Below are 27,612 nucleotides of genomic sequence, written 5' to 3'. Positions count from 1 at the left end.
GGGTGGCATATGGTGGATGTGGCAGAAGGTAGAAAGCGGGTAGGGTTCTCCCCTTCACACAACAAGCTACATTACAGAAAATCAGAGCTTTACACACATGCAAGCTTCCATCCAGGCAAATAAAAGGCATTATCGCAGTTCAGTAATACATCCTACCTGGCTGAAGTACTCAAGGAAGGTGTAGAGCAGGGCCAGAGGGGGTGTGGCTTGGGTAGGGGGTATGACCTTAGGGGAGGGTCACAAGGGATAGACAGAAATGCCCGGGGGGGGGGGCTGAATGTACCCTCCTCGCTCCTCATTTATCTTTTCCTGCATCTTTTTCCTGCTTATCAATTCTCTGCCCAAGCAACAATTTTTCCTGTCGAAAGTGAGCAGGTAACTCCAGCCGCATCTTGGACCTAGGTGTTAATTCATCAGCAAGCACTGCACAACAAGCCAGATGGCAGAGTATTCCCTGCCAGCATGCAAGGCCTGCTCTGCCGTGGGCATCTGCAACCCGTCTCATTGAATATGCACAGTTGCCTCTGATTTTGCTGGAGATGCCCTAACACAGAAGACCCATCCAGATGAATTAAACTCTCTGGAGAATCGGGCATGTCCACATTCGAGACATCTGACAAGGAGCTGTCAAGAAATACCCATTCTTTTGTCTTACATTTAACTGAAAATGAGGTGCAATTCCCTCAAAGCTCTGGGACAACTCCCACAGTGCCATGGGAAGTATATTCCTTTTCAAACTCCCACCGACAACTTAAAGCTCATGTGTTTCCCATGTTGCAATGAACATGGGGGAGGGGAAGAATTCAGCAATATACAGGGCTTGATTGGTTGGTCTTGCAGGATAGTTCTCTCCGTCCCCCAAAAAACCGCCCCCCCACCTCACACATATATCTAAGAAAAAAGATAGTTACCATCTTGGTTTTTTAATCAGTGGAGGGCAGGTTGTTGTGTTCTGTGGGAAATTGTAGGTGTGGGTTTACTATAGTAGTGACCCTTGGTGGTAGAATTGGGATGTTCCAAACACACTCTACTTCTGTTTGTGAAATATTACACTGAGGTGGACATACATCAGACTCTTGATTGCTCTTCCCCACTTTCAGTGGCCAAAATAAGAATTATACTAAGGGCCCCTGAACCAGCTCTTAGTAAGATGTAAACTGGTATGTGAAACCAAAGTAAACTATGTGACTGTTCCTCAGTTTCCCTTCCTCTTCTCTCCACCATCAGAAGAAAATCACACCAAAGGGTACACTGCATAATGCACGCTCTCTCTCTCTCTTTCTCTGTGTGTGTGTGTGTGTGTGTGTGTGTCCTTTCCTTATCTGTTTCTCTCTACAAATGAATGAGAGATGTGGAAAAGGATCCTTCTTTCACACTTGCCCTCCAACACGGCCCTCCTCTGTATAATTCTAGCAATTCACACATGTACTGCCCCTTATCGCAGATTCCCACATGCCTACCACATTTCCTTCCCTGGTGCCATACCCTATAAGTATTGGTGTCACTCATTCTTATCTCTGTATTTATGTCTGTCTTGTCAACGGAGGTGGTGTTCATACCTGACAGTGCCTCTTCCCCCACCCCAGACCCAGGGACACATCCTCTCTTCCTTCCTTCCCCTTTCTTGCTTCTCTAAGTGTCTGATTATTCCATCTCTGAAGCTCCCACCTTGTCTACAGCTGTTTCCCCTTTTATCCTCTTCCATCTGTTCAGAGCTGAAACTCCATGTTCACTTAGCCTTTATAGTTCTCTACCTTAACTATCTGTTTGACTGGTTTTTGTTTGTTGGGGGGTTTTTGTTGTTTTTTTTTCTAACCATTGCAGACACTGTCTTTATCTGGATCTAAAAGCATGGCTGTGCCAAAATGATGCAAAATGACTAGGAACTCATTTGCACTCCCCTCTCTTCCGACCCCTCCCGCAAACCTCAGTGGTGCCGCCTTGTTTTTGTTAATCTTTTGGCTTCATTAGAAAGTGTGTGTGTGGGGGGGGGAATCTTACTGGTGTTTTGCCATCTGGAGGGAAAGGCAGGTAAAACTGAGGGAGTTGGCAGCAGATTCAGGACAGACCAAGAGAAAAGAACAGAGAGGACTTCTTCAAACAACACAAAACTAATGTACAGAAGGGGTTGCAATGTGGCGCCTATGGGGCACTTGAGTTCTTTTCCGCAATGCCTGCCCGTCCTCTGAGACACCTCCACTCACTGCCCTCCTGGGTCATAAAGCGGTGAGGACTGTTACATTTTCCTCCTCCCTTGAGTAGTACACAGGGCTGGAAGAGAAAGTTGGAAGAATGACACTCTTTCCCTCTTCCCTCTTCATCTCTACGTGTTTTTCAAGGCTTGTAATAACTCTGCTGGATCTGAGCTTTATTCAGATGGCTTGGAAGAGTGAAGCATGTGAGTGCACACCTTCTCCTTCCATGACTCTGGTGGTGGAGGCAGAGTGGTGGCCAGATGGGGTGGGCTCAGCCGAAAAATCCAAATGTGAGCCCTTAAAAAGATTGGTGAACCCTGACTTGTGGAATGCACTGCCCATGGCAATGGGCACTAGGTAAGGTGGCTTTCAAATACAAATTCATGTCTAAATGGAGCCTCCATATTCAGGGACAGTGCACCCCTGAATGCATGCTACTGGTAAAGCACAGAAGGAAGGGAAGGTTATTGCCTGCTTGTGGGCAATCTTTGGGAAGACCTTTGCAATTAGAGACACTACACTTACAATTTGCATTTAGAGGTAGAACGGGGGTGGGGGTGGGGGGTGTCTCTATGGCCACACTGGAGCCATTTGCCCATGATGCCAAGTTGCCCTCCCATCTCATTTCTGCACACCATAGGCAAGCAGAATATGGAATGCATTTTCAGAAGATGTTGTGTTGGCCACTGAGTAAGATGGCTTTAGGTTATGTCAAGGTTATGAGGGATGGGATAGAATCTATCTGCTGATGCTACTCACAAAGATGAAATGGACCCTTCTGATTCTGAATACAAGTTACTGATGAAGAACAGACGGAAAACCTTCTTGTTTAGGCAGATTTTTTTGTTTCATTTGATGCTCCTACTTTATCTGCTATGCCTATCTCTGTTTGTTTTTATTATATATATTTGGGGTGTTACTGTACTTTATGGTTCAGAAGGGGTGTAACTTAGGGCTTATCCACAGTTCCTCTTCTCCTACTGCTTTCCCCCTGGGAAAACTGTTCTTGGAAGTCAGTCTGACCAAAGAGCAATTCTGGTTTTCCCCGGATTGACATTTGCCCTAACTTAGAGCTAAAGATCAGGTTTTTCCCTGGGGGGGGGAAACAGGGCAAGGGGAAAACTGGTTGGGCTCGTGCTTTCTAGGCCTGAGACAAGTGTGGATGAGCCTTTTGTGGCAATGATCTACTTTGAATGCAAAAGGTCACAGGGCAAGGACTGCCCTCTGCCTCAAAACCTGGAGAGCTGCTGTCATTCAGCATAGACTGTACTGAACTAAATCACCCAATAATATTTAAAAAGTCACTTATCCTCACAGCAAAAAAAGTTGCCACGAACAGAAAAAAATTAGCTATCAAGTGCCTGGGGGAACTAGGAATGTTTTAAAATTAATCCAGCAAGTTAATAAAGAGAGGGTCAGACACACCTCACCAAGGAGAGGATTCCATAAACAGGATGCCACCACCAAGAAGGCCAGTGCAAACCAGGTAGCACCCAGTGGCAACATCACCAACAGAGAATCTAACTAGTTTAGAAACCTGATGCTCAACTAGTTTAGAAACCCGCTGATCATAGGGCCTGATATGATTGGTAGTTTCCCACCAGAAATCTGCTTTTTATAAACCTGACATTTAGAGACCCGATGAAACTTGTCAATTTTTAGGCCTGAGATGGTTGATACTATAGAAAGTGTTCTTTTATGTACATAGGTTCCAAGTCATTTTAGGCTTTGTATGCTGGTACGCCTAGTGCTACAGTTGGCATTAATTCTTCCAAGTGTCGATAAGCACTAGAAGGGCAGGTTTTTTATATAAAAAAAATAACAGCTTTGTACAAACAAACCAACCCTGTGAAGCAGAGGTCTTGCAATGGTTAACTAATGAAGAGCCAGTGATGGGAAATCCCAGAAAATGCCCTGAAACAACCTGATCTTGTTTACTGAAAGGCTACAGTCAGGGGAAGGGTCATAGCTCAGGGTCAATGCACCTGCCTTGCACAAAGAATGGGCCATGCTCAATCTCAGCATCTCCAGGAATGGCTAGAAGTATCCCCTGCCTGAAACCCAGGAGAGCCACTGGAAATCAGCATGTAGACAATACTGAACTAGATAAACTGATGATCTTTCATTGCTTTTATTTATTTATTAAATTTGTTAGTCACTTTGTCTTGTCCAGAGCAATTCTGTGTTCCACCCACACTGTAGTGCTACTACCAGGTTTCCCCACACTGTATTATACTTCTGATTGTACTTTTAGCATCAGGGTTTTCCAACAGATTCCTAGAGTTGGAAGGCACCAAAGGCACTGCAGTTTTGATGTAAATTAAGACAATTCATTCATCAGCATCCATCAGCCCATGCAATCTTTACTTCACTGTTCTTGCATGTGGGTAGCTGGAGTGCCTTCAGTATGAATAGCTCCAGAGAAGATATACAAGTGAACTGAGACCAAGCAGATACACAATGCAGGTGAGATGTCTGTATATAGAGTACTGTACATGCAGTAGAGGGAAGAACAGCAGCAGCCAGCAAAAAGTCATCCATAGCAAATATGAGACATTAGCTAATATATTTATTTTGAGGTGTTGGAATCTCTCAGGAGAAGGCAGCTTCCTATGTACGAAGAAATAGCAAAAGAAACCCCAAAACCCCACACTGCTTGGTTTAAGAGATGCGAATGAAATTCTGTGGAAGAACACTGAACAAGTGATAGACATTATAGGTTTTTAAACAGAGGTTGGATTAGATTTTTATCTATGATTTCTGCTCTGTGGGGGGGTTGGATAAGATGACCTCTGGGCTGCCTCCCACCTCTACAGTACTATGATTCTAAAAAGACTCAAGCATGTGTCTAGGTAGTGAAAAAAAGCCCATACTTGATAACCTTGTGAAAGGCAGATGCATTGATACTTGAAAGGAGAATGTCCTTTCTTGCTGTGCATTGCTTGGTGGAGCCACAGCAATAAGAACTTGATTTGAGAACAATGGTAAGAATATAGTGCAGATGGTGGTCGGAAATGTAAAAAGAATGTGCCAGCCAGATAAAATATCTTTCTTCACATTCAGAGGAGCTTCAAAGGAATGTGAAGGAAACAATCTGGAACAACAAAGGATTGTGCAAGGTCAATGACTATCTGTAGCTGGGCTGAATTTGACCACATTTCCAATATCGTGGAAGTGAGCTAGGTTGGGCAAAATTGAACATGGGGAGGCAAGTTGGGAGTTGGGCTAAATTGTGCCATTGTCCAAATAATCTACCAAGGGCAGAGCTAGCACCCTACTTCCCTCTGATGTGGTAGTGGGGTGTGGTCATGCTGGGCTGGCACGGGTGGCATGGGACACAGGTGGTGCTGTGGGCTAAACCACTGAACCCCTTGGGCTTGCCGATCGGAAGGTCGGTGGTTTGAATCTGCTTGACAATGGTGAGCTCCTGTTGCTCTGTCCCAGCTTCTGCCAGTTTGAAAGCACACTAGTGCAAGTATATAAATAGGTACCACTGCTGTGGGAAGGTAAACAGCCTTTCCATGTGCTCCGGCACTTGTCACAGTGTCCCATTGTGCCAGAAGCAGTTTAGTTATGCTGGCCACGCTAGGTCATGCTGGCGCCGCTCAAGCAAAAACATTCTTTTCCCTGCATGAGGGAAGACAAGGCGGTGGCTATTTACCTTTCCATGGCTCGCACCATATAGCTAACAAGCAGCTTCCCCAGCAGGGTGCAGAACTGCTTCAGAGTGCAGCCGCCCAGGTGCCCCCACTTCCTCTGGCGGGGAACATTGCTGCCACAGACACCGGCGGGTGTCACTCCTGAGGCGTCTCCAAGTCCATGCCGCCACAACTGCCCTTCCTGAGGTCAGTCGCCGGCAGCTCCATGGTGGAAATCCGAACTGTGGCTCCTTTTCCCTCTTCCCCACACCGAAAGAAAAGATTGCTGCACGCGCAATGGACGGAGAAGGGGCTTGTCTCGAGCAGCCGCCTGCCTCACTTTTGACCCCCAAGCCTGTCTGTCACAAAAACCATCACTCTCATGCACTATGCCTGCTGCCTGGGTTCTCGGACGATCCCTGGGCTGGATTTAGAAGGCAATTGGGCCTGATCCAACCCATGGGCCTTAGTTTGCCAACCCATGTCTAAGATGCTATTCAGTACATTAGGAGAGAGAGAGAGAGAGAAAGAGAGAGAGAGAGAGAGAGAGAGAGAGAGAGAGAGAGAGAGAGGGAGAGAGAGAGGACTTCCATCAGCAACTGGGTCCCAGGAGCTCGCAGAAGGGGATCCTCTGACATTCTGCAGTGCAACACATAGGAACCATTCCCCTTAATTAGAGAATGCAAAGTGGAATTAACTGACATGGAATCACTGAAGCCTTTATGGTCTTTACTTTCGTGGTGCTTTTATGACCTCCCACAGCTCAGAATCCTGCGGGACACCAGCTCCTTCCTAGTGGCTTCTTTTTGAAAAGGCTTTTTTGTGTTCTCATTTGCAAAGTGCTTGGCTCCCTTCCATCCTGCCCTCAAAGAATTCTGCCTCTCTCATCGCAATCCCCCACCCCTATCTATATTCCTCCCTCCAGGCTAAACAACACATATTTTTCCTCCTATCTTTTTTTTTTTTTTACTTATTTAATTTGTGTTTGTAGAGCGACTCAATGGTATATTAGTATAATGTAATTACAACTTCTCTCTCTATTCTTTTTTCTTTTTAATGCTTTCAGTAACCAATAAGTGCCACATTTCTTGCTGCTCAGTCATCCTAAACAGTGACAGTATTAGAGAAGGGACAGGCTGGCCAAGGGTCTTCCTTTGCCAAACATAGCCATCTCTTTCAGGGTAGGGAACTGGATCCAAGATAGTAATTTCTCTTACTACTTGCAAGCCAATTTGGGTGGGATTCTACCTTGCTGTAAACCACACATGAGCTGTAAACCAGAGGACAAACATTGGATGGGATTAGCATAACATGTGAATTGGGAAATGATACAGAAGCCACAACCAAGCTGGCTTCTAAACTTTCTTCTCTTGAACTTTGAATGGGCTTTTATAAATGGCTAAACAAGCTACACGCACACACAGAGACTGAATGCACAAAACACAGAAATGTAGGAAGAGAATTGTTGAGCTCATGGAATGCCCAGGAAGGCAATCAAGACAAGTAAGAAACCAATCAAGGCAAGTGGGGAAAGAACAATCAAAGGGATCATCTCAAGGGGGCTGAAGAAGAAAGTGGAAAGTTTATCACATGACATGGAGATGCAATTATTGTGTGGAAGATAGTGGTGCTATTTTACCTTGACATTTCTCTCTCTCCTTGTCTAAAGAAAATATCACAGGTAAAGATTTGCTTATTCTCTACATAGGAAGCTGTCTTGCATGATGTCAGACTATTTGACCATCTAGCTCACTTTATCCAGCAGCACCTGTTACCAGATAATTTTGGCAGCAGAGGCCAGAGATTTGCATGCAAAGAAAATACCTTGCCACTGATGTGTAGTCCCTCCCTAGTGATCCTGGACTGGGCAGGACCACCCATGTGACCAATACAGGAAGCGCTATCAGCATTCTAAATGGACTTCATTTGCCAACATCAAAAACAAGATATATAAAAACCTGATTAGCTACATAGCCCTGTCATAGCATCCCATCCTGTATGTGATCCCTGATTGTCTGGCATCACTTGAAAAGGAACAAAACAGGCAAAAGTAATATTAACCCTGGATATTTAGAGGTAGACATCATTCCCCATCTTTTGCCCCAACATTCATTCATGAATAATATTGAAGCCACACCTGTCTCCAGAATAAGATCCCTCCCTGTAGAAGTGCTTAATGATGTTTGCATTAATCTTGGAAGGTTGTCTGCTATTCTGAATGAGAAGGAAGAGAGAGACATTTGCAAAGAAAAGCAGGGGGGGGGGGTTGGAGGTAGAGATATGTTAAGATTTTGACCTATTGATTTGTACATTTGTACATTCATCTTCCATGTTATAACAATGAGATAATAATACCCCATAGAAATTATTCAATGCTTCTTTCCCTAAAGTTACTATTTTTCTCTGGGATTTTTGTTTAAAGAACCTCACAAGTAGGATTCAGTTCTTATGAGAAGCAGGTCACCTTCCAAACTATATGTTAAAAGCACGTTTATACCACTTTAACATTCATTCTTCCCCACTAAGAATCCTGGGAGCAACATTTTACCTCTCAGGGAGGTGCAAGTCCCAGCATCCTTAACAAGCATTCATCAAGATTGTGGGGGGCATGTTGTTAAAATAGTATGAGTGCTTTAAATTTATGTTGTGAGTATGACCTCAGGCCACAAAATGCATGGTAACCTGTTGGAAGAGAAGGCAGAATTTAATGGTTTTAGACTGGTTTGGCAGCAAATTTGCACCTGTGAGAAAAGGAGAAAAAGGTTAGTCATTTTGACAGGGATGTCCCCTGTGACCATTATTGTTTATTTTAGTATGAGGGACCCTGGCTAGAAGTATAAAATCTGATGTAGAAATAAAGGGAATAACATTAGGGTACAAAGCATATACACTTAAGGCATTTGCAGGCATTTGTGGTAACTGTGGAAGACCCTATGGTCCTGGAACTGATTTCTAAATTTGGATACATTGAAGGCTTTAAAATAAACAAAAAAGTGCTGGTGAATAATGTGACTGACCAATATAAAAAATAATTACAATTATTAACAGGATTAATGATTGAGAGAGAAAAAATTAAATATTTAGGAGTGTGGATAACAGCTAAGAATATAAATATTTTAAAAGATAACTATATGACGGCTTGGAGAGAAATAAAGAAAAATCTGGAGGTGTGGGGAAGGATGAACTTATCATTATTGGGAAGGATATCGGTAATTAAAATGAATGTGCTGCCAATAATGTTATTTTTATTTCAAGCAATACCTTTGGTCAGCAAGGTAGGACACTTTGGAGAATGGCAAAAAGACATTACAGTGGTACCTCGGGTTAAGTACTTAATTCGTTCCGGAGGTCCGTTCTTAACCTGAAACTGTTCTTAACCTGAGGTACCACTTTAGCTAATGGGGCCTCCAGCTGCCACCGCGCCGCCAGAGCATGATTTCTGTTCTCATCCTGAAGCAAAGTTCTTAACCCAAGGTACTATTTCTGGGTGAGCGGAGTCTGTAACCTGAAGCATCTGTAACCTGAAGCGTCTGTAATCTGAGGTACCACTGTACCAGATTTGTCTGGCAGGGGAAGAAACCAAGAATAAAATATAAATTGCTGAGGTGAGTTCTCCCTGCCGGATTTAAGTATATATTATGAGGTGTCCTGCCTATGCTGGCTAAAGGAATGAATATCATTTTAAAAAATACTGATGTTTTAGATCCTGAAGGCCATGATAATAATGGCTGGCATGCATATTTGTGGTACGATAAAGTTAAAGTACATAGACCTTTCCTAACCATGTAGTAAGGAAAGTGTTTTATGAAGTATGGGAAAAATATAAAAATTTATTAGAACAAAAAACACCACGGTGGCTTTCCCAGGTATCTTTAAAAAAAAAATAAACATGAGAAATGATTGGGCAACTTATAAAGAATTATTAATGGAAGTAGAACACAAATTAAAATTAAAGAGGTTTGAAGATATAAGAGGACTATTAACTGATTGGTTACAATATCATCAGCTTAATGACATATTTAAGATGGACAAAAGGAAAGGCTTTTCTAATTAAACCTCTAATTTTGAAAAAGTGTTATTAGAAAATAAGACTTAATTGCTTTCTAAAATGTATAAATTAATATTAGAATGGCATACAAAAGATGAAGATGTCAAATCAGTTACGATAAACTGGACCAGGGACTTTGGGTATAATATACAACTTGCAGCATGGGAGAGGCTATGGAACTGGGATTTAAAGTTCACAGCATGATATACTCTGAAAGAAAACTATATGAAAATGATGTATTAGTGGTATTTAACACCTAGTAAATTAGCTAAAATGTACAAAACAAAGTCAAATACATGCTGGAAATGTAAAGAAAAAGAAGGCACCTTTTATCACATGTGGTGGACTTGTAAAGTAATAAAAGAATTCTGGGAAATGATATATAATGAACTGGGGAGAATATTTAAAAATAACCTTTTCTTTTTTTAAAAAAAACCCTGAAGCTTTCCTTTTAGGGATTTTAGGTGCCGAAATACCAATGGACCAGATGAGACTATTTATGTATGGGACAGCTGCTGCCCAGATGTTACTTGCCCAGCGATGGAAAGAAGACATAATACCTGCCAGAGAAGAACAGCAGATTAAACTGATGAATTAACCTGAGATGGCAAAAATGACCGGAAGAATTAGAAACCAGGAAGACCAAAAATTTAATAAGGAATGGAGAAAATATATAACTTGCCTTAAAAAATCATTATAAACAATTGAAATTATCCCTGCTTGTTCAAGTTACTTCCCATAAACTTGATCCATGTTGCCTTTACAATAGTCGTATACAGTATATTAGTTACGAAAATAAACGCCGGTCCCATTATTCCAACCGCTTTCGCACTTGATCCTGATTTCCACTGGTATGTGTCACCCAAAAGCCTCCCCCCCCCCCAATAAACACAGCCCTTGGGCTGAAAAAAGAGAAAAAGTTCCCTGCCCCGTCTTATTGTTAAAAGCCACCCAGAGAACTTAATTGGCTGGAAGATGAAAACTACAAAACAAAGAAAAGATCCCATCATTTCCAACTGAATTGCTTCTTTGTTCTAATGTTAAGACTTCTATGTGCCATTTGGAGATTGATTGACTTATTTGTGGGATGGAAATAAGCCGTTCCCTCTTAAGGAAGAAGAAAAGTCTGAATTTTGTTTCTGTTTTCAGCCATGGAGGCTGCTTTCCCGTAATCGGAAAAGGTTCTGATGGGGGGGGGGGTGCAGCTGTGGCTGAGATGTCCCCTGAAACTCCCTGAGACAATTCAGGGAGACTTGAAACCCCCTTGGTTACCGTGGATCCAGATCCTGCCGCTGCTGAAGCAAGAAGGCTCCGAAATGGGCTGGAAGAGAATGGCGCTGGGTCTTCAAGCTCTCTGCCAGTGAGCCAGCTTCCATATCTGCCATGGCAGGTGCAGATTCCCTTCTCAATTTGGCTAACTGGAACTAAGTTAAAGATGTGGAGAAGATGTGGGGAACAAGCTGCTGACAAATTTGGCTGCTGGAACCAAGGTTGGTGATGAAGTTGATTCCTGCCGTAGAGAATTGGAAGAGGAGAAGGGTAGCTCTCTATGGTTTTGAGGTTCCTTGTTTTTGTGGTTACCCTCCGGCCTTAACGGAATAAATGCTTTCAAAAGAGGACGCTAGAGTTTAAACTAACCTTAGCTTGATATACCTGGCTGTATTTAAGTAAAAGAGAATAAATACAGAATGAGTTATGAGGAAATTGCGTGTGCAAAGCTTGTGAAGTGAAGGAGGAGGGGAAGAGATTTATATTTTTTCTTCTTTGTGTCAAGGGATGATTACACACACCCCTCCAGAAGGAAGATATAATTTAGTTTGGAATATTGGAACTGACTGCAATAAATTTGGAACTGTGTTGGAAAGGGGTATGTGAAAAGGACACTGTGTGTGTGTTTATGTGTTGTTGTGTTGTGTTGTGTTGTGCTGTGCTGTGTTGTGTTGTGTTGTGCTGGTGGGAGGGTGGGCACACACTAAAAAGAGATATTACCCACCCTCACCCAGACTGAGGAGAAAAAAAGGAAAATGAGAAATTGGAAATAAAGACCACAGGTTTGAGTTGCTGGAGATGATTGCTTTTTCAAAAGGAAGAGAGATTGGAAATATAGCTGATTGCTAAACTGGCAAAGCAATGGTGGAGGGGAGGGGATCTTGCTAGTATTTTAAAGTTTTCAAGGAATAATGGTCTTCCTCCCCAATGGTCTTTGTGGGCCAGTTTCTACGATGATGTGTGTAGGGTTGTATAACGAGAGTCCTTCTTGCTTAGAGTTAATACCAAATGGCTGTCCTTGAGAAATAATCTTACAACAGATAATAGAGTGCAAACACTGTGGAGACAACATGAATTGCAAAATATGGAACTGGATAGGAATTGGACACTGGCTGTGAGGAGTGTAGATTGGAAAAGTGAAGATGGGCAACTACTGAAAGGTGAAGGATGGAGGAGAAGACAGACACAGATGGCAGCACACACAAGAAGGAAAGAAAGAAAAATTGATATAAAATTATAAGTAATGATTTAAAGTGGATAGGCAACAGGATGTATAATCTCTTTTGTTCTTTAAGGGAATATGTTATTGTTATGTAAATATACAAGCAAGAATTGATAAATCGACAGATGATGGATAATGGGGAAGGAAAAAAATAAAAATTGTAAAAATTGTAAATCAAATATAAGGAATAAAATGTGAATTAGAAATAAATATGTAAAATCAAGCAGCTATGGGGGAAAGTTGGGAAGCATCTAGAACGAAGAGCAGGAAGTCAATTTTTGGAAAAAACTGTATAAAATATAATGTGATTTGGTATTGATTTGTTAAAATTTTGCAAAACTAATAAATATTATTTGACAAAAGAAAGAATAAAAGTCCCGGGGCAATATAAAAAGTAAAGAAAAATACAATAAAATGGCATAATTCAAAATAAATTTAATAGCCCTCTAAAAGATAATTAAGGTAAAGGTAAAGGGACCCCTGACCATTAGGTCCAGTCGTGACCAACTCTAAGGTTGCGGCGCTCATCTCGCTTTATTGGCCGAGGGAGCCGGCATACAGCTTCCGGGTCATGTGGCCAGCAGGACTAAGCCACTTCTGGCGAAGCAGAGCAGCCCACGGAAATGCCATTTACCTTCCCGCTGGAGTAGTACCTATTTATCTACTTGCACTTTGACGTGCTTTCGAACTGCTATGTTGGCAGGATTTGGGACCGAGCAACGGGAGCTCACCCCGTTGCAGGGATTCAAACTGCCGACCTTCTGATCGGCAAGTCCTAGGCTCTGTGGTTTAACCCACAGCGCCACCCATGTCCCAAAATATAATTGGTGCTACTTAAATACCTGGGGAAGTAAAAAGAAACTCTTAGCCTGGTGCCAAAATGATGGCAAGGTTGCTGCCAAATGGACCTCTCTGGCAAAAGCATCTGATCAGACTAGCTTAGGGTGGTAGGGTAGTTCTCTCACATAGGGCACCAAGATGAGGAAATACAAAACTGAGAAGGTTCATTTGGAGGGAACCAAATTTTGGGCTCACTCAGGGAGCCATGCTATGATCACAAAACTTTGCCATGATTTGATAAATGGAGAAATGATATAGAGAAGACCCACTCTCTCCTCATCCCCCTCCAGACCTCCACCAGTGTGGTAGTACGTGGGGAAGGGTTTCAGGGTTCATGCAGGGTTCCTGGAGGAAATAGTCCCTATATGTATAAGGCTTTAAAAGTCAAAAACAGCCCAGAAAGAAATGGTAGTCAGTGAACCTTATAAAGTAAGTTCCCTGAGGCAAAGGCTTTGGGACATTTCACATAGCGACCTGCGATCTCGATCCCATGTAATTTGTGGCCCGGTAGCAGCAGAAATCCAATATGGGTACGATTTTCAGATTTTCAGATATCTTAGGAACCTGTCTGTACCAATGTATCGGCGTTTATTTACCAAGTCCAGACTAAATGTATTTCCATCGGAAGTGCTAAATGGTAGACTGAGAGGCGTCCCTTATCAGAATAGGCTTTGTTTATGTTCTCAGGACGTCGATTGCATGAAGCATATTTTACTGCATTGTGGGCAGTACGAGCAAACAAGGGACCAACTGATCAAATCCTTACTGGCAAATCTGCCGGGAAAATTTGAAGCCTCCCATATTAAATATCTTTTGGATGACAGGTCTTTTGGATGACTGGCCGTGGCAAAGTTTCTCTCGGAAGTTAAAAGAAACAAGGATCATCATGCTTGAGACAAGAAAAAACAACCCCTTGGTTCCCCCCTCCTTTGTGGTTGGCTGTCTTAACTGTATTTTGTTCTGAAATTGTTGGATGGGTCTTGGGATTGCAATAAAGATTTTATTTATTATTTATTATAAAGTTAGTTGAGTTCATTACAGAAATAGTGGGATATATAATATTATTATATTATATTAATTATTGCACTACATTATATCACTGGATAGTTTAAAAACAAACAAACCTCAAAGCAGTTTAGAAAAAAATAAAACAGTAAAATCAATAAGAATTTACAATCCTACTTTAAAACATACAAAAATTAAAATACTAAAACAGATTAAAATTATTTTGACTTTCTGCCCCCATCATTGCATTTAACAGCTTGCCAGTTGGCCACAGGTGGGAAGGAATTCAATACAGGCAGGTGAGGTTTGGAAGAAGGATAGATTGTTCACCCCCTTCCCTCACAGCCTATTTCACTTTCATGTTGGCTACTTTGCTTCCTCCATGGCTGCACTGGATCACGTTGGACTGCTTGATGCTTTGACTTCCTAGCCTGCTAAGTGGAGGTTAGCTTGTGTTTCCCTCGCAAATGCAGCAAGATAGTGCTGAGGCCACACTCTTTGTGGGGGCAGTCAAGTACCATGGTGCTTAAAAGTAGGGTTGCCATATTTTGAGGAGCAAAAAAGAGGACACACCCCATACCCTCAAACAACAACAATTATTATTTTATTATTTATGCCCCACCCATCCCACTGGGTTGCCCCAGCCACTCCGGGCAGCTTCCAACATATATAAAAACATAACATTAAACATTAAAAAACTTCCCTATACAAGGCTGCCTTCAGATGTCTTCAGAAGGCATAATGGCAAAAATAAATACAATTCGATGGTCCAAGCCGTATGGTGATCAAAGGAAAGGAGCTAAGCTTTTAGGGAGAAAATGGGGTGCCAGGTGCCATCTCCTCTACTCTTGTGCTCAACAAGTAAAAACATATTCTAGTACTAACACCTTGAACTTGGCCTGGTAGCAAATTGGCAAACACTGCAGACCTCAGAGCACAGGTGCAGACAAGACCTCACTCCCATCAGCATTCACGCTGCAGCATTCTGCACAAATTGCAGCTTCCAGATCAAGTGCATGGGAAGCCATGAATAGCTTGCCATGAAATACTATCCTCTTAGCAGGCAAGTAAATGGTTTCCCCAGCCAGCCACATTTTGTAGTTCAATTTGCACGGCTTGCAATATGGAATACAACATGAATGCAGAAATCCAGAACAATTTTCTGAAAAGGCAATACAAAAGCTGACTCTCACAATTAAGACAGGCAGCGACAGGCAACCAACAGGAGCAAGAAAACATCCATTAAATGCACAACAGGGGCAGGAAAACATCCATTAAAACAGTTTTAAGCTGGCACTGAAAAGGCACATGAAGCTGTGCCAAACTGACATTTGTGGGGGAGGGTGCTGAGGGCTGGTCTAAGATATTTCGCTGCCTGAGACGAAACAGAAAATTATATTTCCCTCCCCACTCAGTCTTCGCAGTCCCCACCCAAAGGTTCATGGTAGGGATGGGCAAAACTTTAAATCTCACATTTTTCCAGTCTTAAATTCTGTTGCCCCCTTTCCCACATTGGTTTGCAGTAAATGAATAATAATAAAAGCCTCATAAAAGCTGATGAGCATTTTAGTGAATTTCTCCTAATAATACACTGCTCAACGAAGCAGCTTTTCCTAATATAATGCATTTTTGCATATTATTTTCACAAATATAGGCATCTTTTTGCATTCACACTTTTACCCTCATATATGCATCCTTGTACACATTAATTGGGAGACGCGGGTGGCGCTATGGGTAAAACCTCAGTGACTAGGACTTGCCGATTGTATGGTCAGCGGTTCGAATCCCCGCGGCGAGATGAGCTCCCGTCGTTCAGTCCCAGCTCCTGCCCACTTAGCAGTTTGAAAGCACTCTTAAGTGCAAGTAGATAAATAGGGACCGCTTTATAGCGGGAAGGTAAACGGTGTTTCTGTGTGCTGTGCTGGTGCTGGCTCGCCAGCTGCAGCTTCGTCACGCAGGCCACGTGACCCGGAAGTGTCTTCAGACGGCACCGGCTCATGGCCTCTAGAGCGAGATGAGCACGCAACCCCAGAGTCAGACACGACTGGCCCGTACAGGCAGGGGTACCTTTACCTTTACCTTACACATTAATTGGCTGGAGCACAATTTGGGAAAGTGCTGCGTTTCAGTCTGCATATTGCTTTGGAAAGTGCAGATTCCAGGGGGTTGCTTGAAACACAAACTGAATCGAATTTCCCATCCCTAGCGCACAGTATCTGAGACAAGTGCCTTCCCTGGGAGTAAACCATAACAATAATCAATTAAACAACTGACAGTTTGCTGTTGTTGCACACAGGGCTGGCCCTTTTGTTAGAGTAAGATGAGTGCCAGCATGGAGAAGTGGTTATGTCATTGGGGCCTGGGGAACAGGGGTTCAAATCTCAAGTCAGCCATGAAGCTCTCTTGGTGACCTTGGGGGCCTAGACACCATCTCTCACCCTGAATTACTTCATGGCATGGAGAGGGAGAGAGCCATGTATGCTCCCTTGAGCACCTGGGAGCAAAGGTGGAATATAAAAACAAAGATGTAAAAGCAAATGAATACAGATGTTTAGAGGGGTAGTGGTGCACGCTGTGCCTTCCACCCTCAGGACACTGCCCCATCACCAGTGTTGAAGATTCAATTGCCCAGCTTCTGTACATAGGATTGTGAGAGTGGCACCATCTTGTCTTTTTCCTCAGGCAACAAAATGTCTGGCGCAATTCCTGTTTTCAGGCAATGCCTGAATTCAGCTGCTTGAGGCAACTGCTTCATTCTGCCTAATGTGGTAGTAGCCACCAGCTCACATGATTTTAAAAGAGCGTTAGAAACATTCCAGAAGAACAAGGGTATTGATGACTACTGCCCATGGCAGCCATGCTACACTTTCACTGTCTGCAGCAACATTAGTTGCTAGGAATTGCAGGTGAAGAAACTGCTGTTGTGCTCAAGTCGTGTTTGTGGGCTTCCCATGAACATCCTGTTTGTCACTGTGATCACAGAGTGCTCCTCTATGTCAGCACTTATGGTATGCCAAAGGTGAGGTAAAATAGGACACTTCTCTCCTGTCTGGTATACCCACCTAAGATACATGATGCATGCTTAGCACATTGCATTATGGAAACCAGGTGAGAAAATGCTCATAATCTCTATCCAAACATGTAAAAGGCATTATCAGAGTTCAAAGCCACATTTCAACAAGGTCCAGTGATGGGTGTGGCCTGGGAGAATTCTGAGGGCCAGAAAGAAAGGCCTGGAGGGCCATATTGCATCCCCTTCCAGGGCCAGAATTTTCTCACCCCTCTTTTAGCATGGGCCCCCCAGCTGCTATTTTTAGAAGAGTACAGCGAGAAGATAATTTAACTCAATTTAGTGGAAATAACAGGTGGGGGGGTTTCATCAGCACCCTCAACCCTAACTCTTCCTCATCCTGATTTGAACATTGTATTTAATAGTGACAAAGAGGATTTGCTTTTTTCAATTAAAAAAAGAGAGAGAGATTAGAGGCAGGCGATTGTGACCTTATGTGAGAGGGGAAATAAATAAATAAACAGACTTTCCTCCACTTGTGCACCCAGAGGGTTTGCCTGTCTTACCAGGCTTTGGGGAGGGAGTGGAAGGGTTCTGATAGTACCCCAAAACCCTCACACCACACCACTTTCAGGAGCCATCTTCCCAAAGCCCAGTAAGCAAGCTGCCAGGCTTTGAGAAGGCAGCACAAGGGCTCTTGGCCAGAGCCATATCAGTGCCTTCCCAAAGCTGGATAATTGAGGTGATAGGCTTGGAGAAGGATGTGTAAGAGCTCTGGGATGCAACTGAAGTGCCAGGCTTTGGGAAGAAGGCACAGGGCTCTGAGGCAGTGGGCTTTGGGAAGGAGGAATGCTTCGCTGCCAGCAGTGCCATCTTTAGGGTGGTGCAAGGAATTATTGTGAAAATAAGAAATATTTGGGGGGTAAGGAGGTGCCAGGCTGAGGCAGTGGGCTTTGGGAAGGAGGCTCCAGGGTTTTGAGGTGCCAGGTTTCATTGTACAGTGCAGTCTATAGGGTGAATTTTTTGTCCTTGATTAGGGTGGTGTATTACCGAAGTTCACGCCTGCTGCCAGAGCCATCTCATTGCCTTCCTCAGCCCAGTAACTGAGGTGCTGGGATTTTGAAGCAGGTGCCAGGCTTCGTGAAAGAGGTGCAAGGGCTGGGTAAATGAGGCACCACATTTTGGCAAGGAGGTGTGTGAGCTTTGAGGTGCCAGGCTCGCTGTGGACTTTGGGATGATGCAATGAATTATTGTGAAAATAAGAAACATTTAGGGAGGGCACCAGATATTATCTTGAGGTGCTGGGCTTCGGGCAGGAGCTGCAAGGGCTCAGAACCCTGCTTCGGGAAGGAGGGCTCTGGGGCACCAGGCTTGGGGGAGGAGGCAAGAGGGCTCTGGGACACTGCCAGAGCCATTTCACTCTCTTCCCAGAACAGGATAATAGAGACATGGGGCTTTGGGAAGGAGGTTCTGGGGTTCTGGGATGGAAATGAGGCTCTGAGTTTTGGGAAGGAGGCGGTGAGGCTTAAGAGTCCCAGGCTTTGCAGCTGACAGTGTCTTTAGGGCAGAGCAAGGAATTATTGTGAAAATAAGAAATACTGGGAGGGAGGCACAAGAGCTGGATAACTGAGGTGCTAGGCTTCAGAAATGAGACGCAGCAGCTTTGAGGTGCTGGACATCATTGCCAAAAGCCTAATCTTTAGGAGATTATTTTTGTCCTCGCTCAGGGTACCATATTGACAAAGTCTGTATCTGCTGCTGGAGCCATCTCACTGGCTTCCTAAAGCCTAGTAACTGAGGCACTGTCCTTTGGGAAGGAGACACAAGGGCTCTAGGACATGCCACACTTTGGGAAGGAAGGGGGAGGGTTTGGGGAAGGAGGCGGGAGGATTCTGGGATGTTGCCAGAGCTCTATTACTGCCTTCCCATAACTTGATGCCTGAGGTGCTAGGCTTTGGGGAGTAATTGAGAGAGCTTTGGGACACTTTCAGGGCCATCTTGGCTGTGGAACACTATAGACAGCACTATATTTATGGTGGAGGGTGGGCACAAGGGCCGGGTAAATGTGACAGGCATTGTGAACAAGGCACAAGAGCTCTCTCACTGCCTTCCCAAACCCTTTGGGAAGGGGACCCCAGCATATGGGAAGAAGGCAAGAGGGCTCTGGGACACTGCTGGAACCTCCATACCTCCCCAAAGCCTGGCACCTCAGTTAGGCAGCTTTGGGGAGGAACAAGTTTCACACAGACCATCACTAAGTCTATACTACCACACAAATGAAGCTTCCTCTTCTGTTCTTTTTTTTTTTAAGTCCTTGTTCACACAATGTCTAGTTTGCTTATGGAATTCATGGCTACAAGATGTGCTTTCAGCTGCAAACTTAGACTTCATTAAAAGGGGGAGTCTTGGGCAAATCCATGGAGGATAAGGTCTACTGAAGGCTATCCCCCTGAAGGCTAAGTGGAACCTTCAGCTTCAGAGGCAGTTTACCTCAAAACATTTGCTGCTGCAGGAAAAACAGTTGGAAGAAGTGGTTTCCCCCACATGCCCTGCCTGTTTGTTTTTAATTCTTCCTGAAGACATCTAATTGGCTGGTGTGGGGAACAGGGTGCTGGACGAGTTGGACCATTGATTTGATACAACAGGGTTATGGTTAGTAAATGTGGTTAGGTAAGGTTGCCAAAGTGAAAATTTGGGCATAAAAGTTATTGAGCTTTTTGGGGGAGAGGGGACAAAATTGTTGGGCTTTTCTTTGGGAATCCTAAAGAAAATATATGGCAACCCTAGTTTATGCAAGGGTGCTTTAGCCATTACCAGTCTCTCTCTCTCTGTCTGTCTGTCTCCCTCCGTCCCTCCCTCCCTCTCTCTCTCTCTGTGTGTTCGCAGATCTAAACCAAATAGGAATTTAAATTGCTCTGGTATACAGCTGGCATCCGCAAATCTATAGGCGGGCCCCAGAAATGGTGTCAGAGCTCCCCCTTCTGGGAGACACAGTGTCTTCATGGGATGAGTTTTTCTAGAGACAAGGAGAACAGACAAGGATGATTTGGTTGTGTTGCCTGAAAGGTGCTTAAATATACCTGCATTTCATCAAAGGTTCCCATGTATAAAACCACATGTTTGAAACATGTTCATGCCCTTCCCTGACAACCTTAACATATCAAGATTCAAATGTTCTTTTATTTGTTGTTTCTGCATCCTCTCTCTTCTTCCAATTTACCCCCTTTCTCCATCCTTGTCCCCGCTTTACCAAGACGTTTTAAGATTATTCTGTCACCCCCTGATATTTCCCTCCCACTACACAAACAACCCCTCTTGCTTTGCATCGTGACATACCTAAACAGCCCACACTGAGTCTGACAGCAGAACAGATTTTGAAATACATGTTAAAAAGCGACATTCAGACGTGAGTCTCCCACACTCTCACTCACTCACTCGCTCTCTCTCTCTCACACACACACATAACACACTATTTCACAGGCAGAGATGGTTCCCTAATTCAGCTTAATTATTATGACAGTTTTCCCACCTTCCCAGCTCACCCCCTAATGTTAATCCTAAACACCTGCAAATGTGCTTATCAAAAAAAAGAGAGAACCTGACTTTGTATAGCTGATGCCACAAATATTTCCAAGTTCTTAAATATGGAATTGTTGGGGAAGGAAGGGGGTGGGATATACAGTGGGACCCCAGGGGCAGGGGAGTCAAAGCAAAGGCCATTCTCAGCAGTCCTCTCTTGGGGGACCAGCTTTTTTTCCCTGCAGCAATCACTACAAAATAAGACATTTCATCAGGGCAGTTGTCTGGCCCTATTAAATGCTGCCTTAAGGGGATTATACAGTCTCTTAACTAGGCCCTGGAAAGAGAAGTGGGATAAACTTGGGAGCATTTTAATTTAGTACAATTGTCTTGCTGCCAGTGAGAGTTGAGCTATGCAAGCAAGGAAGTGTTGGTTCTGATCTCACTAGGGAGACTTGGGCATTTTCCGGAGAATGTGCATCATCCATATTGCAAACCCATCAATGGTGCCACTCGTACGCACCATCCCCTTATATCCCCCACTGGTTCCCTTCTATAAGCAGTGGTATCAACACCCACAAATGCACATGCTCAATGTTCACCCACCATTGTTGCTTTTACTCCCAGATGCTGCCCTAGAAAAAAAAGCATTGCCTTTTTTTCATACCCCAAACACATGAACATGAATGCATTAGAACTGATCTTCTCGCACAACCTCCATCACCCTCACAGATGCACTCACATTGCAGCCTCTTACTCACACACATGTTCTCACAGCAATAGCCCTCCTTCAACCCCCCCCCCTTCATGCAGATGCCTCAATACCTCTGGACATGCATCCTACCCTATTTCTGGAACCAGTTAAAATGAAGGTACAATCCCATGTGTCTCGTGAGCATGGAGCACACTGGCAGACAGCCATGCTCTGTTGCACACATTTTCAAAAGTGCAAACACAGCTGTCTCACAGGCTTCCTCACACACTCCAACACTCACTTGCTAGGCTCACAGGACCATACCCAAGATCCTTTCTCGTCCACCACCCTTACAACACTCCCTCAGTGATTTTCCAAGGTTACATATCCCAATCCTGTGTATCCCAGCTTACCCGAGAGATAAGCACCCTTCCCTCTTTTGCAGGATCCTGTTTTCTTGCTTTTTTTTCAAAATGAAGGAACTGCAGAGTCCTGAGGACATGAAAAGTGCAGTAAAAGGAAGATGAGGGAAAATGTGTGCAAAGCATTTTCTGCTGAGTGATTAAGGAGCTCTAGTGATGGATAACCCCCCACCCCACCCCCATCAATGGCTGGAGGAAAACACGGACAGTGCGTCCTGCTAGTAGTGAGGGATGCGAGAGGTGAAAGCATATCTATTCACTTCTTAAGATTTGATCTGTACAGACAAGAGGGGCAGAGCTTGCCACAAAGTCCCTGGCAATGATGCCTGTGTATGTGGATGAATGACTGTGCATATCAGTTCAGGGCTGAGAGTAAAGGATACCCAATCAGGAGAGGGAGAATGTCACACCCTCCCAAAGAATTGTGTGTATGTGTCTGCTGCATGTGTTCTTGTTTGCATGCGTGGTGTGGGGGGAAGCAAAGACAGATCTCTCTTGTTTGGCCATTGTTATTTGTATGTGCAACCACACAGTGTGGAAGTTTTGGGTGTGCAAGAGATGAGAAGGGGAACCTGCGTGCGACTGAGTGCAGAATGAAGCCTAAGGGTGCATGCAAGTTGTGTGCAACTGGGGCTGTCTGTGCAAGGAAGGAAACTGGGTGGGGATACATGCTGTGCTTTTTTTTCTTTAAAAAAACACACGTTTAAGGATACTCTCATTTTCACTCAAGAAAATCACCATTTTATAGTTCAAATTGGTGAAAATAAATACAGTAAATGGACAAAAGTACAAAGATTCAAAAAATGTTTAGGGGTATGTGTACCCCTGCATCCCCACTGGAAAGAAGCACTGGATACATGCGCATCAATTAAAAAAAATGTATTTTATGAGAGAGGAGAGAAGAGGAGAGCTTTCTTTGGACAGTTTATGGAAATGGAAGGGGGACATGGTGAAACTTTGTGTGCAAGCAACCATAATGCAAAGTAATAAAGTCTGTGTAGCTCTCTCTCTCTCTGTGTGTGTGTGTGTATGTGTGTGTGTGTGCACACATGCACATTTGAAATACAGAGAGAAGCTGTCTGCAATACCTTAGCATGCTTGTGAATAGCAGCCAAATCTACGTGACCAAGTGGCATGTGTATCTGTGTGCATATAAAAGAAAAGGTGTTGATGGCAAAGTGTGTGTACGTAATACAAACGTGTATGTGTGTATGTGTGTGTGCCCATGCATGCCAGAGTAGGCCACCAGTGGTGTGTGCCTGTGCAAGTCAGAGAGAGACATCAGCTATGCGTTATGAAAGGGAGACAAGCACCAATTCATGCGTTGTGTGAGACCAAAAGAAGACGACCTCTGTGAATAAATGTACTGCCTCGTGTGTGTGTGTGTGTGTGTGTGTGCGCGCGCGCACACACACACACACACACACTCATGTCCATGCATGTGTTCATGTGTATAAAAGATAGTCCTGTGAGAGAGAGGGAAGCAGGCATGGTAAATTGATGTATAGGACCATCAACAGTGGGAAAGATGCTTGAATCTACCCAGAAATAGCTCTCACTCCCTCCAGAGTTCTTGCTAATCTCTTCTTCCTTTGCACCATCAGCCTACCTCTCTGTAACTCTTCTCAGACCAGCTTAACTCCTATTAAGAAAAGATTTCTCTCCTCTGGGTGGGACACGCTCCATCCCCCATCCTTTCCCCTACAGCTGTGATTTGGGGGTAGCGAATCTTTATACTGGAGTGGTTTGTCAATAGCCTTCTCATTATACTATGGCTTATGCATCAGAAGTAGCACTGAGCCTCTCTCCACAGAGAGAGAGAGGTGTGTGTGTGTGTGTGTGTGTGTGTGTACATACTTCACCGCACCACCACTACCACGACGGACCACCTTCCCATTAAACCCCTGAATATATATTCTATGACCCTCCAGAGAATGGAGGAATGGCACAGTCTCCATCCATGCTGCATAAATTATTTAAAAGGCTGGCAAAGCTGAAGTTTAGCTTTCAGCTTGCTTCCACTTGCTAAGGTGCCCCCTCCCATCCTGGAGCGCTCCCCTTAGAGACTCCTTTCCCATGCATGCATGGCACCCTGCTGTTCCAATGGATAGATAAATAGATAAGAAGAGACCCACTGAATCAGACCCCAACATCCAGCTAGTCCACCATCCTGATTCCTGCCGTGAACAGCTAGACAGACAGACCATTCTCCCTACATCTAATTTTAACACAATTCCTACCTAGTCTCCCCACATACCAGTGGGGCAGGGTGAGGAAGTAACCCCCCCCCCCCAAGCCTGGAATTCAAAGCTTGGATTGTCACTCTGCAAACCAAACACAGCAGTCTATTAAGCAAAGAGGACATTGTCTCCTTGGGGACTCCCCCCCCCTCCAGGACTCTATTAGACTCTGTCCTGATCAATATATCTTGGCATAGACATCACGGGGGGTGGCGGCTGGGCTGCGGTGGGGGCGCCGAGATTTTGCAAGCCCTCTATTTCCATGCAGTTTGGTGAGATGCTACTTCAGCCTGAGCATAATGTGTGATTGCACTGCATGAAACAGCTGTACGTGTACACACACACACACACACACACACGTCCACCAAACACGCACACTAGCCTTTCCCTCCTTGCCGGGAAGTTTCCTTCAAAAATTATGACCCGAGATCATGACAAATCATGACAGCCCAGCAGAAATAATTCTACAAGGGTGTGTGTAGAGGCTGAAAGAGTTTTACACTTAACACACGGACACACGACAGATCTCGTCTGGGAATTGCACTACATACAGCCTGTGAGCGATTAGGCACCTGAACACACACGTACAGGTCTTGTCTGCGTTGTGTTGTGTTGCGGTCCGGCACACGCAAGCCCAGAGTTTCTGCGCGATTTTGTACATCCACCATTTAACCCTCTGCTTACTAAGTAGGAAGATACGAAACTGCAAAGCGACGTGTATGGGAACTGAATCCCTCAGATTTTGGCTGAGTGAATGATGAAAGATGAAATCCGGAAAAAGATTGGAGCGATGGAAGGATTATTATTTTTTGGCGGGGTGGGGGGGGGGAGGCAGCGCTGTTAAGGAGTGTGAGAGAGAATTCGGAAGAGAAGTCTGCCAGCCATAGAAGAAGAGCGCTGCTGCTGGATCAGACCATTTTAGTCCGGTTTCCCACAGTGACTACCAAGATAGAGAGGCTAGATAACAAGGAATGCCTACGGGAGTTCTAGAGGGCGGCCCCACGAGAACGAGCTAGCCGATGTTGCGGCTGTCTGTGTGGCTGTCTGGCTGAGCAGAGTCAAAATAATAATAGTAAAATGCCTTTTTCCCTTACCGGATGTTAGTGCCCCTCTCTAGCGGAGATCTGGTTTCTCATTCGGCTCGGCAGGAACTTGTGGTGCGAGCCCTTCTGGATCCAGAGCGCATAGTGGGCGATTCTCCGCTGATGCTGCAGGCGTAGGAAGACTGGGGCTTTAGCAGTCCTTTTCATGCTCAGACAGAGAATCCCTCTCCTCGCCCCGGATCCCAGGCATTAAAAGGCAGAGATGCAAAAAGGAAGAGGTGTGGGGAATAGATGAAAAAGAAAATCCGGATGTTATTCCTTCCCTCTCTCCCCCACCTTCTTTTACCTATCCTTCTCCAGTCCTCTTTCCTTGTGTTCTTTCTGTATGATTATTATTATCCTTAATCCCCTCCCTGCCTTCCTCTGATGGATCAGTTTGCAGCCACCGGGGGCGAAACGAAGGCGCAAAAAGCAGCACAGAGAGAGAAGGTGGGAGGGAGGGAGAGAGGGAGGGAGGCGACCGAAATGAGCAAAGGCTGGAGGAAAAGGCGGGGCCTCGGTGCCGTCAGGGGCGGAGCTCTCGGCCCGGTTGAAGAAAATGAATGGGTAGAGGGAGGGAGGAGGGCGGGGCCGAGAGCCTGGAAGGGGGCTGGTCCTAAGAAGTCTCTCACTCCCTCTATCATTGGGACGTGGGAGCGGGGGCTGCGTTTTGAAACAGGGATGTCGGGGAGGGCATAAAAAGAAGACAGGGGTGCTGGCCTGTGAGATATAGGGGGACCCACCCCTTGAGATGTGGCATGGGGGGGGGGGGAGGAGAGAGGTGTGCGCTTTTGGGGAGGAAGGGGAGGTTTAGAGCCTATTGAGGAGTGGGCTCCAAGAGTCGCTGGTGTGTCCGTGGACACGAATCGTTGGATTAGATTTGGGCGGGCGAAGGCGAAGCGACTAATTAGAGAAACCTGCTGGATATAGTAAGCACCACAGGAAATTGAGTGGGGGGGGGGTCATCTGTTTCTCTCTCTCCGTTTTCCATTGTGTTTCTATAGTTCCCATTTCTATGCAGTTTGGCTTTCTGTTCTATTCCCTTTCGCTCCTCTCAGCTTGTCTGCCTCTTGCCCCCGTTCCATTCCCTATCTTTGTCTTACTAGGTCCTCTTTCTCCCTCCCTTTGTGTACAGTCTTTGTCTCCCTCCCCTAAAGTCCAACCACCCTGTTCTCTGCTCATAAATTCCCTCCAACAAGCCATCCATCCAGATCTCTCTCTCTCTCTCTCTCTCTCTCTCTCTCTCTCTCTCTCTCACACACACACACACACACACGTCCTAGCTATCTCCAAGCAGCCTGACCATCCACTGGGTTCTCTTCCTATCAGCCTCTGTGAGGATTCTTCTACCTCCCTTGTTGCAGCGTTCTTTAAGGAGAAGGGCCATATCTCAGTGGGATGGCATCTGCTTTGCATGCAGAAGGTCCCAAGTTCACTCCCTGGCATCTGCAGTTAGGGCTGGGAAAGACTGTGCCTGAAACCCCCAGAGAGAACATAAGAAAAAGCCTGCTGGATTGAGCCAATGGCCCATCTATCCAGCACCCTGTTCTCACCATGGCCAACCAAATGACCATGAGAAGCCCATGAGCAGAAGCTGAGCACAACAGCACTCTTTCCTCCTGTGGTTTCATAGCCATCAGGTTTAGTAGCCATTGAAAGCTGCTGGCAGTCATTGTCGGCTGGGTGGTTCAATTAGACAACTAGGTATAAGTCAGCTTTCTGTGTTCCTTTGTTCCTTCAGGGATGACACTTTCCTCAATGAGGCTCTGTTTGACTCAGGAAGGGCGATGTGAAGTGTTATGTTTTCTGCATGATCTTCCCCAGCTATGATGGGGGAGGTTAGTTAAAGGCATATACAATGGCAGAAAAGGAAATGTGAGTGACTGATTGAGAATAAAAATAATTGAGCTGGAGCTGGCCCTGTAAGGCTATCAACCTTCTGCACAATGAGGGAAACCCAGGGCAAGAGCCTCACCATACAAGTGGCTGCCTAGCTCCAGTGACAGAGAGCCCACAATTTCTCTAGGTGCTTGGCTCCCGTGTTGAAATGCCTTAACCACCAAAAAGCATTTATTTATTTTACTGCCAAGTAACCCTATAAATAGGGTTATCTGGTTGAAACAAAAGTGGGGGTTGGAAAACAAAAAACTAGACAAGACAAGCACATGTAATTATAGTATAGCAGAAAAAGGTATCAAAGTAACAGAAACACAACCAAATCTACCTAGTTACAATTTAAGTTCATTAGCAGGATTTCTGCCACAGGCTCACTAGGTGGCTTTAAGCCAACCACTCTTTTTCAGTCTCAGTTTTCCCATCTGCAATATGGAGGGCTAATAATACTGACTTGCCTTAGAGATTTGTTCATTACAACTAGACAAATGAACATGAAGCAGTGTCATTACCCAGAATACGTCCTCCTTCTGCT

At 44.7% G+C, this 27,612-nt stretch overlaps 1 protein-coding gene across 2 annotated transcripts in view; it reads right to left on the bottom strand.

The window, feature by feature from the left end:
- BRINP1 (BMP/retinoic acid inducible neural specific 1) overlaps positions 1-25,662 on the bottom strand; it is a 109,026-nt gene extending 83,364 nt beyond the window's left edge. The window contains exon 1 of one of the 2 annotated variants that reach the window (XM_083721733.1): positions 25,197-25,662. The gene's annotated coding sequence lies outside the window, so the exon portion shown is untranslated. Of the gene's footprint in view, positions 1-21,853; positions 21,937-25,196 lie in introns of those variants that run through there. The other variant, XM_083721734.1, reaches the window with a different exon arrangement.
- Positions 25,663-27,612: the final 1,950 nt, after the last annotated feature.

Source organism: Podarcis gaigeae (genome assembly GCF_964106915.1).
Source record: "Podarcis gaigeae genome assembly, chromosome: Z".
Lineage (NCBI taxonomy): Eukaryota > Metazoa > Chordata > Lepidosauria > Squamata > Lacertidae > Podarcis > Podarcis gaigeae.
This window is presented reverse-complemented; position numbering and strand designations above follow the sequence as displayed.